General features: G+C 42.1%; 1 long non-coding RNA gene across 30 annotated transcripts in view; it reads left to right on the forward strand.

Moving 5' to 3' along the window:
* The window catches only part of LOC117672539 (uncharacterized), a 363,153-nt gene that overhangs the window by 218,570 nt on the left and 125,378 nt on the right, over positions 1–19,205 (forward strand). For 19 of the 30 annotated variants that reach the window (XR_015733297.1, XR_015733311.1, XR_015733305.1 and 16 more), the window contains one exon: positions 8,532–11,625. The exons of 9 other annotated variants lie outside the window; for them this stretch is intronic. This is a non-coding gene — a long non-coding RNA (uncharacterized LOC117672539). Of the gene's footprint in view, positions 1–8,531; positions 11,626–19,205 lie in introns of those variants that run through there. 2 more of the 30 variants (XR_015733298.1, XR_009620210.2) reach the window with 2 other exon arrangements.

Below are 19,205 nucleotides of genomic sequence, written 5' to 3' on the forward strand. Positions count from 1 at the left end.
GTTTGATCTATACCACCCATTAAAACAGATGGGTGGAAGCTGAGCTATGCCATACACACACACACACACACACACACACACGCATACACAGGTAAAACAAAGCCATATTGTAAATAACACCTACAGACTTAAAGACATGGAAAAATGACACTGTTAGCAAAGCAGATTGGAATATATATTGGAATAAGCAAAGCAGATTTAACGACACATTCGTGCTATTTTTTGTCAACAATACTGAAGTGGTTTGCCATCTTCGATTTCCCAATCCTGTCTGTAGTCCTAAGGTTTCCTGTGATTTGGATAAGTGTTACCACTTGCTAAGAGTAGTGTCTTAAAATGCCAAAAATCTTGATTTGGAGCAAAAAGATTGAAACAGTGTGAAGAAGTGAGGATGCCAATGCCAAAAAAGCCTCTTCTTCAGGCAACCTTCTGTACTTCTGGTGTCCTCCAGAAGAGTTGCACTGAAATTTCCTAAATTCCCAGGTTGAGAAAGGTTGCTTTGCCTTTGTATGTAACACAACCACAGGTAGTCCTTGCATACTGATTCCCTTATTCAGTGATCAAAGTTATGATAGTATTATCCCTGAATTATGTGATTGCCATTACAGATGATATGTGTTGCCCTGTGCTTAACTGGTTGTTTTCCCTCCCTCCCCCTGTCTTGCAAGAGGAGAGATTGGAGAGGAAGGGATTACAAGAGAATAAGTAGGCCCACAATGGAGAATACATATCAAAAGCAATGCACTAGTTCCAGCAGCTGCTAGCATGCTCCACAAACAGCCTGGTGTATTCCCAATTGTATGCCTGCTTACTGTTTTATAATCCCTTCCTCTCCAATGAATGTAAATACAAACATTATTTCCCTTCTGGTTAATTATCCCAAAGGCCAGGATGAGCATTCCCAAGGGTGGGGAAGTGGGAAAAAGGAAAGTACAACTGTGGTTGCATGAGTTTCCATTTAGCAACTGCTTCGCTTAGGAATAGCGTTGCGAGTCTTAATTGTGATCACTAAACGAAGACTGCCTGCACTTAAAGACTTTGAGGATTCTAAAACAGGGGTAGACTATTTTCTGCAAGTTATACTTATTGGAGGATTGCTGTGATAAAGATGTTAGGAAGTGGGCAGAGCAATTTGTGGACAGGATCAATATTTTTGGTTTTTGGTTTTTTCCCCCAGAGATTGGATTCCCATTTTTTAAACTACTCTGTAAATCACATTTTGGATCTTGTATTTTGCTTTTGTGTGTTTTTCATTTCCAATGGGTAGGAAGCTTTGCCTGTTGATCCAAAGGTGCAGAAAGTCCAATTGCTTCTTGAAAAAAAGGGGAAAAAAGCACCTTTGGGACAACCATGACCTGAATGACTGAGAATCTCCACAGACTTTGCCTGCTGATTTTTGTAATTGTGGCCACCAGGATTCCAGGGGCTATAAAAAAGAGTGTTGGAACTGCTCACGGACCTCAATCCTCAGATTGCTCATCCTTAAACCTGAGGCAGACCGGTATGCAAAGGTTTCCTTAAGATGTGGTCCTGAAGTAATTAAAAATTTAAAGATAAATACCTTGAGACCCAACAGGCAGCCAAAGTGGTCTTTCAAATCTGAATAATATAGCTCCTGCTGAAGCAGGTTCTGTATTGTTTACACTTCTCTTTCCTGGCAAATCATACAGTGAAGCTGTTCATTCCTCAGGTGCTGATACCAAATCCCCAAAAGTACACTTGAATTGATCAAGATTTCATGGCAGGAAGCTGATCTGATTTCCCCCCCCCCCACCTCCTGGTTTCTTCAAGTAATTTGCTGCTTTCTTTCTTGCACGCGAAACTGAAACCAAAGAGGCACGATTTAAAATGGCTCTTTAAATAAGAATCGGAAACCACAGTTTCATGGTTTGAATATGAGAGAAATCTCTGGCTTGCACTAACCAGAACTGGTGTCATTTGAGTTGTGCTGTCAAAAGGTTGGGAAGGAATTTTAAAGCCCTGTGTTAAGATTTCGCTTATGTAAGATGAATTTCCTTGACCTTTCCTGTCTGACTTTGTAGGGTGCTCAGATTTTGCACCTGACCTCTGCCACTTTCTTTTTTTATCCATATCTTTAATGAGAATTGTTTCTGTGCTTTTTCTCAAGCTCTGTGCCCCAGATGGGGAGACACACCTATAAATATGCATATCTTGTTTCCTTTTTCAGTTCCCCCACCCAACCATTCTTATTTGTATTTAGCAGCAGAATAAATGCATTGTTCAACTGAAGGTGTTCATTCTTTGAAATTTAATTATTTTGCTTTATTGTTCTGGACAAGCTCATGTGTAATGCATGAGAGGGTTTTTTTTTTTTAATGTTAAAGACCAACCTTTTTTTTTTTTTTTTTGGTCTAAAGAAACAGAGTAAATTCCCAAGGATTTTCTAAAAATATTCTTTCAGAATGCTACTAATTAGATAAAACTATTATTTTAAGTAATTCCAGGAAATCAGTTAAAGGTTTTGCTAAGTACCATAAGATTTCATTTTATCCATGTTTCAGTTCAGTGCTGATTTAATGGAAATATGAGAAGCCAGGGAGGCTACATACCACTGGAGGGATTATTGTAGTATACAACGAATGAGAATGAATCCACCCAGACTCTTTCTCCATCTTTTAACAAAATTTATGCAAGAGGACCATATTTCACCTTTGAGAATTTTGTTGACATTCTCTCCTCCTTCGAAACAATTTCTCTCTAGTAAGAGGATGTTTTGGCTTTTTTATCCATCATGATTAAATCTTTTTGGAGGTTTCAGCTGAACTTTGCTGAGCAATATGGTCTGCTTGATATTCCTTGCTTGCTAATGCTGACTCCTATCTTCTTTTTCCCCCACTGCACCCCTGTAGGCTGCCTCTAAATCCTAATTACTCTATCTTTTACTTTCTGGCTCCTAGGCTTGCTCTCTGCTTCTGACCAACATTCTAAGTAATCTAGGAATACTTGGGAAGCAAGGCTAAACTTATCTCTTTGTTGGTCACATTTAAGAATGTGCTAAATTTTGGTTTACTAGTGACTGTTCGTTATATTTGTATGTGTGTGTTGTGTATGCATGTGTGTGAGTGTTGATGGCTTACAATAGTAGTTCTCAACCAGAGGTGGGTTTCAGCAGGTTCTGATCAGTTCTGGAGAACCAGTAGCAGAAATTTTGAATAGTTCGGAGTACCGGTAGTAAAAATTCTGACTGGCCCTGCCCCCGTCTATTCTCTGCCTCCTGAGTCCCAGCTGATTGGGAGGAAATGGGGATTTTAGAGTATCCTTCCCCTGGAGCAGGGTGGGAATGGAGTTTTTACAGTATCTTTCCCATGCCACGTCCACCAAGCCATGCCATGCCCACAAATTTTTGAAACCCACTACTGTTCTCAACCTGTGGTCTGCGGACCCCTGGGGAACCGCAATGTCGTGTGCAAAGGCTTGAAGAAATGTTACGATTTATATCTTGAGTTAAGTCTTGGTGCTCCATGGCCATGGTCCGTGGCCACAAAAGGTATTTAGAGGGGGTCTGTGGTGAAGAAAAGGTTGAGAACCACTGGCTTACGAGGTTCTTTTTAAATCATTATTTTGTTATAATGTTTTATTTTGATATACCAGGTATGTAAAATAAATTATATATAATAATATAAATTAGAAATATAGAATATAAAGGATGGCTAAAATAACGATAGCTATATGTTATAGAGATAGTCTTCAACATATAGTCACAACGGATTGCTAAAATTTCTTTTGCTAAGCAAGACAGTTGTTAAGTGAGTTTTGCCCCATTTTCGTTTGCTCCCAACTTTCTTGCCAGAGTTGTTAAGTGAATCACTGCAGTTGTTAAATTAGTAACAAAGTTGTTAAGTGAATTTGACTTTGCGTATCAAAAGGTGTCAAAAAAAATAATCACGTAACCGTGGGACACTGCAACTATCATAAATACAAACCAGTTTCCAAACATCTGAATTTCAATCATGTGATCATGGGGATATTACAATGGTCATATTTGTGAAAAATGGTCATAAGTCACTTTTTTCACTGCCGCTGTAATTTTGAATGGTCACTAAATAAATGGTTGTAAATTGAGGATTACCTGTACCTCCCATCTCACATGAAATATACAGGATCAATTCCTAGTATACTTGAGAAGAAGGACTTTATTGTCATATCTTGCTTGTGGACTTTGACTTACTGGGATGTATAGGCGCTTGGTATGATGCAGCGTTATTCTTGTATATGCAACATTGAGGGATCATTTATCCTACAAACAAGGGTTATAACATTTGGTCTTATACTATAAATAATTTGGTTTTTTTAGGCACATCAATAGCTTACCATTATATTTATTTGTTTGTTCGTTCATTCATTCATTCATGAAAGTTGACAAGGTGTCTTTGGGCCAGTCAACCTCCCCCAACCAATATTAGTTTTGTGTTAGTATTATTTTAGGTTTAGCTTTTAGGTTTAGTTTATAGCCCTCTGGACTCCCAAACAACTCTGGGCAATTACAATTAAAAATACAACAAACCGGAAGCAAAACATAACACAAAAACGAGAGACTCCACAATTCACTGTCTCCAAAATCTGGAAGAACAATCATGTCTTCAGGAATGTCCTGATTGACATAAGATTGGGAGCTACATTCTGTAAATCTTGAGAAGAGGAGGAGCAAAGATTATTTCAGGAGACAGGAATTGACATTCGGAATGGACCCACTCAGCTCAAATTTTCCACATGGGGCAAAGGCAACTGGAGATAAGTCATCCCTCAGACAGTCAATCCTTTTGCCATGAAAAGCTGTATAGATAAAAATCAGCTTCTTTAACTGTACCCAGAAGTCAACTGGCAGCAGTGCAACTCACCAAACAGTGAGATCACATGCCTTTAACGTGTCTCAATCACTGTCTGCACCGCTGCCTTCTGGATGACTTCCATATTGTCATTTATGCAAAAGTAGAAATGATTATAGTGGAGATACATATACAGTACATGCACACATGCATGCGTGTACACATGCACATGCCTCGGCTATAACCATTTCCAATTTTATAAATTTTTACACACTCAAAAATATACATTTCTCAAGGACTGGGATATAAAGGAGTGGTCTTTTCGGCTTTGTGGCCCAGGGGTGGGGAGAGAGGGGATGGTTCAGCACAAACGGTCCATACCAGGGGTGAAATGCTCGATCTGGTAGCGATAGCGGCGTGTGGTTCGGAGAACCGGTAGCAAAAATCCCTGCGCTGTCCCACCCCCACCATGCCCACTGAGCCGCATGATCATCAGAGGCTTTTTCTTTTTTTACTTTTAAAAGCATTTTTTCTACAACCTCTTCCGACGAAAAAATGCTTTTAAAAGTGTAAAAAAAAAGTCTCTGATGATCGCGCGGCTCAGCTGGGATTGTCAGAGGCTTTTCAAAGCATTTTTTTCTGCAACCTCTTGGCCGAAGAGGTGGTAAAAAAAATGCTTTGAAAAGTCTCTGATGATCCCAGCTGAGTTGCCTGATCGGCAGAGAGGCATTTTTAAAAAAGTCTCTCTGACGATCCCAGCTGAGTTGCCTGATCGGCAGAGGCTTTTCAAAGCATTAGAAAAAATGCTTTGAAAAGTTTTTAAAAAAAAAGTTGGCCACGCCCACCCCAGTCACATTACCCCCACCACCAAGCCATGCCCACAGAACCGGTAGTAACAAATTTTACATTTCACCCCTGGTGCATACACGTGTCACTTGTGTAAATGGAGCTATGCGTGCACACCTGCCACTTGAACAGCCCAGTTCCGAATGGGCTGCAGCCCGGTACTAGACCACGCCCCAGGCGTTGGGGACCCCTGATCTAAAATACTAAAGATTAGTAATCTAAAAAGGTGAAAAAGAAAACTTAGGTGAAATGGAGATCACACTGTCACCCCAATGCAGGAGTGAAATTTACTTACCTTCCTTACCGGTTCAGAAGTGCACGTGCCGCGCATGCACCAGTTCATCACATGCACACACAGACCTTCTGTGAATGCGCAAAACCTTCTGCGCATGTGCAGAAGGTAAAGAACACATTACTTCCTGGTTAAAACGCCCAGGTGGGTGGGCGGAGCTTTGCTCCGCCATCGCTACCGGATCACTGAATCACCTGGCACGATCGCTACCAGATCGCCCGATCCAGTGCAAACCGGGAGGATTTCACCCCTGCCCCAATGACAACTGATAATACAGTTGGATGAGGGCCCATAGACTCCTGCAATAGTTTAATTGTTCTGTCTCTACCATTTCTCATGATTTCAAGCTCTGACTGATAAGTATATTAGCCACCAGCCATTTCCTTAAGTACATTAAATTGTCATTTAAAGTCCAAAAAGAAATGTTGAAGAAAAGGCTTCACAGGATTTAAATGTAAGGTTTGCAGACTTTAGTTCCCTTGATGAATTCTACTTGCTCCTGCAGAAAATTGTAAAGCAAAAACTAAGCCAAGTACATTTCTTTAGGAGCACTGGTTTAGCACCATTAGCAACAACCCAACAAAGTGTTAATATTTTACCTTGGGCAACAACCCAATTTTCTTTTGTTAGTTTAGGACAGGGGCCTTATATGGAACACATTGCATAGTTTCAACTAAAGGAGCTGCATTTTTTTCACACCTGCCAGACACTTCACCTTCGACTTTGGGAGTACAGTCGGGAAGCCCATTTTTCCGTGCTTGTGACTGTAAACAAATAGTGCATGGCAGGCATCCAAGTGTTACAAGGGGGAATGGCCTGAATTGTAATAAACAAGACCTCAATTCAGAAAAAGAATGGGAATTAAATATTCAGACCACCATAAAACATGTCTGGCTCGTTTACAGCAAGGCCAGTATGATAAAAGCTGTACTTTTGCCCCTGAAAATACATGCAGTGTATAATTATTTATACTGTAAAATACGTAAGGAATTTCATAGATGAGGATGTTATAAGCATTTCAAAAGAGTGTAACTGTGGAAAAGAATCCAATGAATAATAGTTTGGCTTAATTCAGCATCTAGAGGAAAAATAGCAATAACTATAACTCTTTGGGAAGAGCAGACACTGGGAACATTACAGTATGTATGTTCATGTATGGAAGATATTTTATTGGGCTTACTTTCTCAGAGGCTTTATGAAGCATTCCTGGGTGGGTTCACATAGTAGTGATTTAGGTACCAGATCTGCAGACCAAATCTGATACTCCTACATTATTATCACCATTTGATTGCTCCACTCCAGCCCCAATGCTCACACCTTAATAAATATGGAAACTCATACCGTCTCAACAATAGAAGCCGGTATAAGTATATTGACTTATACTCTTAAAATTTAAACTCTTCCTCATTGTTCATTTTTGCCTGTGTTGGAGGCTATCACTATATTTGTGAGGAGGTTTTTTAGTTCTCAGAGGACTGGGCCAATTCACATTGCTTTAAGAAGCAATGAAAGGAAGCATTTCCTGCATTGGGTGCTTCCCTCTTCTCCTTCTTTATTGCAAGTTACTGAGTGCTGATATGAATAAAAAGCATATTTTGCAAAAGAGTACTGCCCAAAGCATAACATCCAGTTACATTCCTTGGAGAAATGGAAAATGGCACGGTAGATACAGCATCTCAGATTAACAAACAACCTAAAGATTACATAAAATATTTTACATAATACATATACTCTTCGACGTACAACTGGTCACTTTAAGGACCATCTGAAATTACAACAAACTCCCTGAAAGCTACTTACAAACTGACTTTGAAGTTACAACATCCTCCCTCCATCTCCACAGTCAAGTGATGACATTTTGGACACTTGGCAACTGACTCACCTTTACAGCCATTTGCAGTGTCCCACAATCACATGACTGCAACTTGTGCCTTTTTTTTTTTTAGTCCTTTTCCAGGGTTTACTTCTGGTTTCTGGCAAAAAAAAAAGCTCATTGGGGAAAATTGATTTGCTGAACAGCTATGTCATTCCCTTAACCACCACAGTATTCACTTATTGACAGAAAATGATGAAAAAATCAAGTCCAGTTATGTAATGCCTAAAATTACGATGGCAATGTCTTACGACTGTAATTCCAGGTTCAATTACAGGCATAAGTCAAAAGAATATTTGTAATACAGTTATGCTAGCATGGTGGGGGTTTTGTTTTTGGTTTTTTTGCTAGCTAAGTACTCATTGCCTACATGAATTTACAGAAAATTCCCAGGATTTCAGGTGGCAGTTTATGGAATGCATAATAGACAACCTCTTCTCAGGTAGAGGCGTGATAAAAGTATTTTTCTTCCCCTCTTGACTTGAAGAAAGAAATCATAATCTCATACACACATTTCCACATACATAGGTACGATAGTGGGAGAGAAAGAGAATTTCCCACCTGTCTGTGTACTAACACATAGGAAAAAGTGCTGCCTTTGTGCCCAATAACAGAGAAGCGCCTTGCATTAAAGATTTGAGCCATGTGCAGAGCTTCTATTAAACCCAGCACTTGGATAACATGATTAATGCTTTCTCTCTCTCTCTCTCTTTCTCTCTTTTTGTGATTGCAGCAAGAGAAGTCTTCTTTCTGTAATGGCTTCAGCATGCAGTGGTAACAGGGGACAGGAAAAGGCTAAGTGAGCTTCTTATTTGTCAAAGGTAAATTATTCAGAAGGCAGGCCAAATGGAGATTGCCGGAGAACTAATGGTATATGGAGGATTTCATTTCATCCTCTCCAGTTCGGAGCAGGCTTTTCAGGAATTCATTGAAGTGGAATCGGCTTTGAGCACTGCAGCCAAGAAGTAATATTCTGCCATCCAGCTTGTGTCTGTGGAACAGCATCCCCAGCAGCCTTCCCTTCAGCAGTCGCATGCACAACCATAGGCACACAGGCAATGTAGTGTGTGCAGAGGTGTAGTAGGTCCCTGTCGAGCCCTTTTAAGGGGACCGTTTCTCTAGGGCTGCTGCAGAGGAGCAGTTGTGGTCTCGTTATCTGTGGATGCTGCTTTCCCCGAACGTGCGTTTGGCCACTTCAGTGCTGCATCATGCGGTTCTCATGTGACACTGGCTCTCTCTGGCAGTTTGAAACAAGAGGTTGGGTGATTCCGCATTTCTGGACAGTTGCGTTCAGCAACATAGGCAGTCGCAATCCCAAATGACAGAAATAAAAAAAAGTTTTATTTATTAGTGCCTTGATTTTGCAGTGGTTTTGCTTTAATCCTCTGTTTTAGAGGGGATATGTGGGGGGGGGGCACTCCTGCTTTTTCCTTCCTGCAGGATTTGAGCCATGCTGTTGGAAAGGAGCGATTTCGTCTTCTCTCGGAGTGATGACGCTGCACCACTTTTGGCATATCCTGCTTCCCCCATTTACCTGGGTGGCTGTTGCTGCTGCTGCTGGGGTTGCTGTTGCCTGCCTGCCTGCCTGCCTGCCTGCTTGCATTTCAGCCCGGCTTGTTTCAGGAGAGCATCACTCATCAGCACGCAAAGGGAAAGACACACGATGAAATCTGGGCACTGCATTCTGTTATTGCTGCTGGAGGCGAAGAAATGGGGGATGCAAGGTTTACTTTTCCCCTCCCTGAACGGTGAAAATGGGAGTTAAAGGTTTGGGGAGCAAACATTTAAAGAAATGCCGTGCCAGCTAATCCGATACATATAGGGAGGGCATTGGCAGCAATGCAGCATGAACGGAACGTTATGCGTCCAGAGGAAGAATTCAACCACTGCTATTTGGATTATTATGGGGAAAGCCTTGGTGATGCAGTTTCACCTCAGAGGAGAGCTGTGCTGAAGATGGATAAATGAAGTGCCTTGTATGTGTGCCTGTCAGAGCACAGCCATGGGAAAAAAGGAGTGGAAGCCAGCAAGTGGCAAGGAAGACGGAGAGCTGCATGCCGTCTGATTGTCCTCTTTGGTGTCTGCTTATTCCAGCAATGGTGATAGCATAATTTACGGAAATGTGCCTGGAGACAGGGACTTGAAATTGTAGACCGAACACTCCCTAATGCTGTTACAGAGGAAACGAAAGGTGTATGTGGCTGCAAAGACACAAACGCCTTGTGGGGGAAAAGAGAAGTGTGCAGAATCAATGTATGTCTGTATTTGTACATTGTGAATTGAGCTTTCTGATTTGGGAATGCTTGGGAGATATTCGGACTGCTGGAAGACGCTTGGCTAAGGGGGTCTATGTTCAATTGCCTCCGGTATACATGTTTTTCAAAAAATAGGAGTTGCGAGACATTTCTGCACACAGGATTCTGTAAAGTCTCTCTCTTGCTTTCTCTGTGTGTATGTATGTGTGTCTTACACCTATAAGTCTTGAATTTTTTGTATGATTTAGGGAGGGATGTTGGGCTCCCCCCCATCCTTAAACTCTTTATAAACACAGCTGTACTTAGTCTAGTAAAAAGAAAAACATACTGTAAATATAAGTGTGGTCAGTCTAATCAAAATAAATTATCCCAGATGACTTTTGTAGCCCAGCTGGCAACTGGGCTTAGTATTCAACCGAGATGAAATCAGTAATGTATTTACATTTTTAATGCATTTCAAAGTCAGCCTGTAATTTGTTTTAAAGGGAGGGGAGAATCCCACTGAAAAAAAGCACAGTGCTCAGTTTTGGCAAGAGAGTGCTCTACAATGTATACTGCTAAGTTTTATTTCTGGTGTAGCAGAGTAGTGGTGAAATGGAGTCACGTCTCCTTTTAAGCAGAGATATATAAATATACAATACAATACAGCTCCTGCCAGGTCATTCAGGAAGATATACCTGTGGTAACGGCCCAAATTAAATGAAAGAAACTTAGGCTAGAAGCTTCATCTAGAAGCTCAGATAAATAGGGGAAACTTGGCAGAAATGTCAGTGGCTGCCTCTTTGGCACATGCAAGCATGCACAGCTGTGTTTTTAAATCCAGCAGCCCTAAATTGTTCTGAATGTGTCATCTCCAGCAAGATTTCTCTGTAGCCATGTAAGCCATTCTGGAATGAGCTTGCCTGTCCTTTGCATGATTTGTTACTGCAGAAATCACTTTCTGCTCCATGATAGTTTAGCCAGTGGTTGAATTCTGCTTTCTGCTCTTAGAGGAAGAAAGATAATTAGGAAAATGTATTTTCTCCTGCAGCCTTGCTACCCTTCTTTTTCAATAACAGCTCAGCCTTGGGCATTTTAAAGGAAGATGTGCGGGTGGGGAAGGGAAGGGAAGGGAGGAGGGACACTTATAATTCATACAGAGCTGCACAGACCAGCAAAATGTCAGCAGCTTGTAATTAGCAGTCCGGTGGTTACATCAGTGACCGTATCTTTCCAAGAATAACTATGATGTGTTCCCCAGAACGAAGAAGATAGGCATAACCTGGTTATCAAGCTTGGCTTAAACAAGAGCAAATGGATTAATGAATGTGTTTTGTCCATAAAATTCAAGATACATTGTGAGGGTTGTTGAGTTCTGCAGTTGAGTGTCAAGTTATCCACAGAGGTTGGAGAAATGTGGGTGGAAATGTGCAGACTGATCACTGCTAACTAATACCTTTGCCTTATAGCCCTAGCTGGTTTAGCTCACCCACGTAGTTGGATGTCATGAATGTATCACAATTGAAAAAGAAAAATACAAAAGGTGCTGTTTAAACTGAAAAGAAAAATAAAAAGACTGAACTACCTTACAAATTTACTGTTTGGAACTTGGCTGCTGTTTAGCTATACTCTTTGGTATGTGATTTGACTTCCAATCAGTCTTTTCTGTTTCACCAAAGAGGGGAAGAGGAAGGTCAGAGTTGTGAATTGCAGCAAAGCATTTTAAATCCACAGCAAATCCTCCAAAGCTTTCTTGGGAACATTGCAATACTCGAGCTTTACAAGGATGTTAACAGTACTATTTTAGACCTGCATTTGCAGTCCTGCTGCGGACAGGCAGTGAGTGATGAGGACGTAGGAGGTGTCTAATTCGCAACTGGCCTTTTCCACACACCTTTCACACAGCCCTTCCTGATTTTCCTCTGCAAGCCTTTGCAACGTGTGGTTTGTGTTTCTTTCCTGTTCTGGGCTGCCCAAATTGCTCCGAGCCTCTTCTAGTTTCCCAGATTCCCTGCAAAAAAGTCAGCCTCAGTTCAGCTCTTTGTTTATTTGGCTCTCCTTAATAATATGCTTAAAATAAACTGCATTGTGCAAACATGTGTATTTTAGGCTGGGAACGTTCACATTTCTTGGGGGGAGAAGGCTGTGTGTTGCATGCAGCCAATTGCTCCGATTGTCTCATCCTGCAGGCGGTTTTAAGGATCCTTTCATTATTTGAAGAGTCACAAAAGCCCACATTCTCCACTCTTGCCCTTTTGGATTTGGGCCTGCCTGACTCTGGGATGCTGTTATTTTGTGCACCCAACTGGGTAGAAAGATTTCATTGGGTTTGTGTGCGGGAGCCCGAGCAGCTGGTCATTAATGTCGAATCCATTGCCCGAGCAAAATGGAAGTGGACGCAAAGGGCTGCGTGATTAATGCTAGCCTGCAAAGCCTGTTCCATCCAAGAGCCGGGCTTGCAGTAAAAAATAATGCAGGAGCCTGATTTGATGGCTCTTTAACAGGGCAGTATGTCATTGTGTCGCCAAGCAATTGAGGTTATTATGGGGCAGGGCTGACAGACGGGACAGTGGGGTTACTAGACCGTGGCATTTTTAGAAATACAGGCCTGACCTACTTTGAGTGATCCTGGCTGCCAGCTGCATGGTGCATGGAGCCTCCCGATTGGCTGCCCCTGTTGCTAAGGGGAATTAGCATGAATTTTTCCACATGTGGTCTCGGTGATTGAATGATAAAAGCTGACTGGAATTAAAGCGATTCAGTTCAGCATTATGTAGATTAATCTTTCTCTTTCTGGAGACCCAGAAGGGGCGAGGGAAGGCAGAAGAACTCTAGCTTGGTCTTTCATTTGTTTTTGTTTTTCCAGACAGGGCAGGGCAGGAGCCTAGTTCATGAAACGATTGTTAGAGAAGGAAAGCGCTCTTTAAAGAGGCCAAGGATATTGAATGACAGCTGATTGTTTGATGGTATTTCACCTTGGCCTGTTTTGAAACCGGCATGAGAACCCCTGGCTCCCCTTTGCTTTAAAGGAGAGCAAGGGAAGGAGTGGGGTATGTAGGTGTGGTAGATACAAACCTTATTCTGTTTTTAAGAAAGGAAGGCAAGTGGAATACAAGTAGTCCTCGACTTACAACCATTTAGTGACCATTCGAAGTTACGACACCGAGAAAAGTGACTTATGACCGTTTTCACATTTATGCAACATCCTTGTGGTCACATGATCATAATTGGCCACTGACTCATATTTATGGCCATTGCAGTGTCCCGGGATCATGTGATCACCTTTTGCATCCTTCTGACCAAGCAAAGACAATGAGGAAGCCAGATTCACTTAACAACCGTGTTACTAACAACAGCTGTGTTGATTCACTTAACTGTGTGAAGTGAACTAAAGAAGGGTAATAAAATGGGGCAAAACGCATTTAACATCTGTCTCACTGAGTAACAGATATTTTGGACTACATTGTGGTTGTAAGTCGTGGACTGACTGTACCAAGTTTTGGAAGGAAGTTAATTTTATCCCTTTTTTTGTTATAGGCTGTCATTGAGGGTCATGTTTGCTGATAAGCAGGCATAGATGGACTTTAGCTGTCTCAACCCCTTTGCTCAAAGACAGATTCTGGTGCTACCACAATATTGGAGACCAAAATATGTTCTCTATTTATTTATTTTATTTTATTTATTTCTAGCTCATCTAGATGTAAACATATCTTTACATGCTCTAGGAAGATATTTCTTCATGGAGGAGTAAATAATTCCTTTATTGTGTGAAACAGGTCTGACTTTGGGCTAGTTGTTTTGAGCTTCCTGAAATAACAAATAATGAAGTCAATCATGTTAGTTAAATATAATTGATTTAAATTTTCTTGCCAGTATTCACCTGTTGTGAAAGAAGGGTCTATGGAGATTCTTAATCAGCCAAGTCATGGTTGTCCCAAAGGTGCTTTATTGAAAAGAATGCTTCTTGAATCAGAAGCGAAACATTTTCAAAGACATTTTCAGGGTCGAGCTGAGGATTTTGTGCAGTATCTGCATGACAAGATCGCTCTGATTCGGGAAGGCCTGGCCTCTGACTGGGTAAGTCCAGACGGGATGACTGAGGCAGGTCTTGAGAGTGTTATCTGGGAGGAGTTCGATCCTGTGGCTCCTGAGGACGTGGACAGGATTCTGGGACAGCTGAACGCGACCACATGTTTATTGGACCCGTGTCCCTCCTGGTTGGTGCTGGCTTCCCGGGAGGTTACACGAGGCTGGCTCCAGAGGATTATTAACGCTTCCTTGAGCGAGGGTGTTCTGCCGGCCGCCTTGAAAGAGGCGGTGGTGAGGCCCCTCCTGAAGAAGTCCTCTCTGGATCCGGCTGTTTTGGCTAACTATCGTCCAGTCTCCAACCTTCGTTTTATTGCGAAGGTTGTTGAGAGTGTGGTGGCGCGGCAGCTTCCACAGTACCTGGATGAAGCTGTCTATCTAGATCCGCTCCAGTCCGGTTTCGGGCCTGGGTACAGCACGGAAACGGCATTGGTCACGTTGGCGGATGATCTCTGGAGGGCTCGGGATAGGTCGGGATTGGTCCTCTATCCTGGTCCTGTTAGATCTCTCAGCGGCTTTTGATACCATCGACCATGGTATCATGTTGCGCCGGCTGGAGGGGTTGGGAGTGGGGGGCACCGTTTTGCGGTGGTTCTCCTCCTACCTCTCTGACCGGTCGCAATCTGTGTTGGCAGGGGGCAGCGGTCGACCCCGAGGCGCCTTGTCTGTGGGGTGCCGCAAGGGTCGGTCCTCTCGCCCCTTCTGTTCAACATTTATGTGAAGCCGCTGGGTGAGATCATCCGTGGCTTTGAGGTGGAGTTCCATCAGTACGCTGATGATACTCAGCTGTACACCTCCACCCCAGGCCACCCCAACGATGCCCTTGAAGTGATGTCCCGGTGCCTGGAGGCCGTGCGGGCCTGGATGGGGAGAAACAGGCTCCGACTCAACCCTTCCAAGACCGAGTGGCTGTGGCTTCCGGCGTCCCGTTATAGCCAGCTGGTGCCATCGCTGGTTATTGGGGGCAAATCATTGGCCCCCACGGAAAGGGCTCGCAACTTGGGTGTCCTCCTGGATACACGGCTGTCTTTAGAAGAGCATATAATGGCCGTGGCCAGGGGGGCTTTTTATTAGGTCAGCCTGATACGCCAGTTGCGTCCCTTTCTAAATTGGGACTCCCTACGCACGGTCACTCAAGCACTCGTCACTTCCTGTCTGGACTACTGCAATGCTCTCTACATGGGGCTCCCCTTGGGGTGCACCCGGAGGCTCCAGTTGGTCCAGAATGCAGCCGCGCGGGGGATTATGGGAGCGACGGGGCACTCCCATGTGACACCTCTCCTGCGCGAGCTGCACTGGCTTCCTGTGGTCTTCAGGGTGCGCTTCAAGGTGTTGGTGACCACCTTTAAAGCGCTCCATGGCTTAGGGCCAGGGTATTTACGAGACCGCCTTCTGCCGCCAATAGCCTCCCACCGGCCAGTTCGCTCCCACAGAGAGGGACTCCTCAGGGTGCCGTCGGCCAGACAATGTCGGCTGGCGACCCCCAGGGGGAGAGCCTTCTCTGTGGCGGCACCTGCCCTCTGGAATGACCTGCCCCCAGAGATACACACGATACCAGACTTCCGGACTTTTCGTCGGGCCTGAAAACACATCTTTTTCACCGAGCCGGGCTGGCTTGATCCCATCTATTCAATTTTAATTTGTAATTGGTTTTAACCCGGGTTGTTTTAATTGGATAGCCAAATTATTTAAGTTTTTAAATTGCTTTTAAATTTTATATGTTATGTTTTACCATGGCTGTTCACTGCCCTGAGTCCTGTTGGAGAAGGGCGGTATACAAATAAAATGAAATAAATAAATAAATAAATAAATAAATAAATAAATAATAAATAAAACCAAGAAAGTCCAATTGTCTTTTGGGTTGTGAAAAAGCATCTTTGGGTTGTGAAAGGAGGTTACACTTCTTTTTTATTTTGCTAGGCTCGGTTTCATGATAATTGAAATTATTTAGGAAGAATTTGTAATTTTCTAAACAGGAACTGCTGCCATCTGGAGAAACAGAGCAAAACAAAAATTAATTTTTTTGGTTAGCATAATGTATAATTTCACTCCTGGCTACCACATAGGTAAATTTACTCCTCAATCATCTATCCTTAACCTATTATTTCAGGTTTCCAAATGGTGCCTCTACAACTACTATAACTGAATCCATCTATTTTGCTCATGCTTGTCCTCGTCTTCTCTTTCCTTTCATCATTCCCAGCATTACAACCTTTTTCAGAGAGCTGGATCTTTGCATAATGTGTTCGGAGTTAAAGAATTTGAACTAGGGTATGTAATGAACAGCCAAGTGTATTTGAAGCCTTGACTGCTTGTCTCATTTACAAACTCTTGCTCTTACCCTTTATCATTAACTGTAATACATATTTGATATATCACAAAATCAATCACAGATTAGATGTAAATAGAATGTTAAAATATACCTTTCCCATATATCATTAGCTATTATGTTGATTACATTTTCATTTTATAAAATTTGCTGTAGTTTTTGATGATGATCTGATCGGTGACTATTGTTTCTTGATATGCTTTGAAAGCTCTTTCAAAATTCTTTGAAAGAAGTTTGCCTTGCAGTAGACCTGTGTCACTATTACGGTGAGTCCTCCTTCCTTTTATGTCTACAGTATTACACTTACAGGAGGCACAATGCTTCTATGTGCCATAAAAAAGGAAGCTTTGATGTAATATCTAACTTATAGTCCAGTGATGGCGAACCTTTTCGGCAGTGAGTGCCCAAACCAGAACGTGTGTGCATGTGCACACACAGGAGCACCAGAAACCTGAAGACCAACTGATCGGTGCATATGTATGCGCCAGCCAGGTCTTTGGGTTTCCAGTGCACGCATGCCTGTTTTTTGCCCATTTTCCAGGCTGTTTTTCAGCCATTTTTTGGGCATTTTTCAGGTCGTTTTTCGCCCCGGAAAATGGCCAGAAAAAAACGGCCTGAAAACAGCCCGAAAAAAACCCTGAAAACGGCCTTTTTTGGGGGGGGGATTGTTTTCCGGCACCCCGAAGATGCGTGCCAGAAATCAGAAGAGCAGCTGGCAATGGTGTGCTTGCCCACAGAGAGGGGTCTGCGTGCCACCTCTGGCACGTGTGCCATAGGTTCGCCATCATGGTTATAGTCCAAGTTATATTGGAAATACAGTTCTCCAAAACATTCTGATTATTGTTATTTACTTGCCATTAAAGCTAGGATACTATAATGAACTCAGAAAACATTTCCTCTTTTCCATCTTATCATATATTCTGTTAACTTTAATTTTTTTAAAAATTAAAAACGGTGGCAAAAAATCTGACAACCATATTTATTTATTTAAATTTTTATACCGCCCTTCTCCCGAGGGACTCAGGGCGGTGCACAGCCAACTATAAAACACATATATCCATAAAATTTAAAAAACAGTTTAAAAACATATTAAATAATTTGGCCCCAATATTATTAAAAACTAAACAAACCATTAAAATTCATGTGTAAGCCAGCCCAACTTGTTGAAACAATAATGTCTTGAGAGCACAGTGAAAAGTGCGTAGGTCAGGGATCATACGTATCTCCAGGGGCCATTCATTCCAGAGGGCAGAGAAGGCTTTCCCCCTGGGGGTCGCCAATCGACATTGTTTGACCAACGGCACCCTGAGGAGTCCCTCTCTGTGGGAGCGTATTGGCCGGTGGGAGGCTATCGGTGGCAGAAGGCGATCTCGTAAGTACCCAGGTCCTAAGCCATGGAGCGCTTTAAAGATGGTAACCAGCACCTTGAATCGGACCCGGAAGACCACCGGGAGCCAGTCCAGCTCGTGCAGGAGAGGTGTTACATGGGTGCACCATGTCATTCCCATAATCACCCGCGCAGCCGCATTCTGGACCAGTTGGAACCTCCGAGTGCTCTTCAAGGGGAGCCCCATGTAGAGAGCATTACAGTAGTCCATCGGGACTATGGATATTCCATTCCTCTAAAAATTATTGGTATTATTATTTATGAAAACCCCATTCTGATTATCTTTCAATGCCATGCACAGATAGAGATAGCTAAAGAGAACATCAAAACACCCCAAAGGAATGAAAACAATTCTGAGCCCTTAAAAAAACCTAACACATTCTGAATGGAGCAGGAAGTCATTACTATCCACCAGAAACTAAGCAATGGAAAGCCCTACAACAGGCTTGTATAATCTCCAGGCAACCTGAAATTTCTTTGCAAGCATCCTCTACTCATAGTTTGCTATTTGCACAGGTGGGAGAAATGATTGTTGGAAGGATAAGATGATGCAAACTGTTTTCTTGAGCTTTCTTATCACTTACTAAAATCCGATTTTAAACGTACAGTATCTTCTCTGTCCAAACCCTCAGTATTTCTCATGCAAACCATAAATAACCTATAGAAATGAAATCAGAATGTCTTCCCTTTATTTATTGAGAACTTGCTAATTATTGCTTCTGAATCTCATATATTGATTTAAGTGGAAAAAACGTATAGTGGTATTCAGTCAGTGGAGACAGTTTTAAATATGTACAATGGAAATGGAAAAATGGTCATGAGGTTGCTGATAAGGTTTGTCAAAATGAGAGCTTATACTTTGGGAGCAATACCTGTATTTGGAGCATATTCCATTGGTTTTTTTCCCCTCCTATCTCTGAGATAATAGCTAATCATGAAAAATAAATGGAGAAATGAAGTAGACGCTACAATAAAACTCCTAATATACTCTAGTGCATATAATAATAATGGCCAATGAATTTAGTTATGCCAACATAAAAATCATGTCAGATAAGAATGGGAGGATAAGAAGTAGTGACTATTAATGTGTCTTTCATGGCCTCTTACATGTTTTAGCAAAAGGCCACACAGTTATGGAAATGTAACTTTTTAGTGGCTTTTATTTGTCCTTAATGATTTGGCTGAAACATACAACAGTAATGGGGTTTTTGTTATGATAGAAGCAGTATGTGTAGTTTTTTTCTTCCCTTTATTTAAGCAATTTCAAATAAATAGAATTGATTGGACAATCTCAGTTTTACAGGTGGGAAATGAAACTGCTGCTCTATAGACTGATTGATCAAAGAACATTTTCAAAGAAGAGCAGCTGGT

Source organism: Pantherophis guttatus, chromosome 3 (assembly GCF_059756535.1).
Source record: "Pantherophis guttatus breed Tessera chromosome 3, ASM5975653v1, whole genome shotgun sequence".
Taxonomy (NCBI): Eukaryota; Metazoa; Chordata; class Lepidosauria; order Squamata; family Colubridae; genus Pantherophis; species Pantherophis guttatus.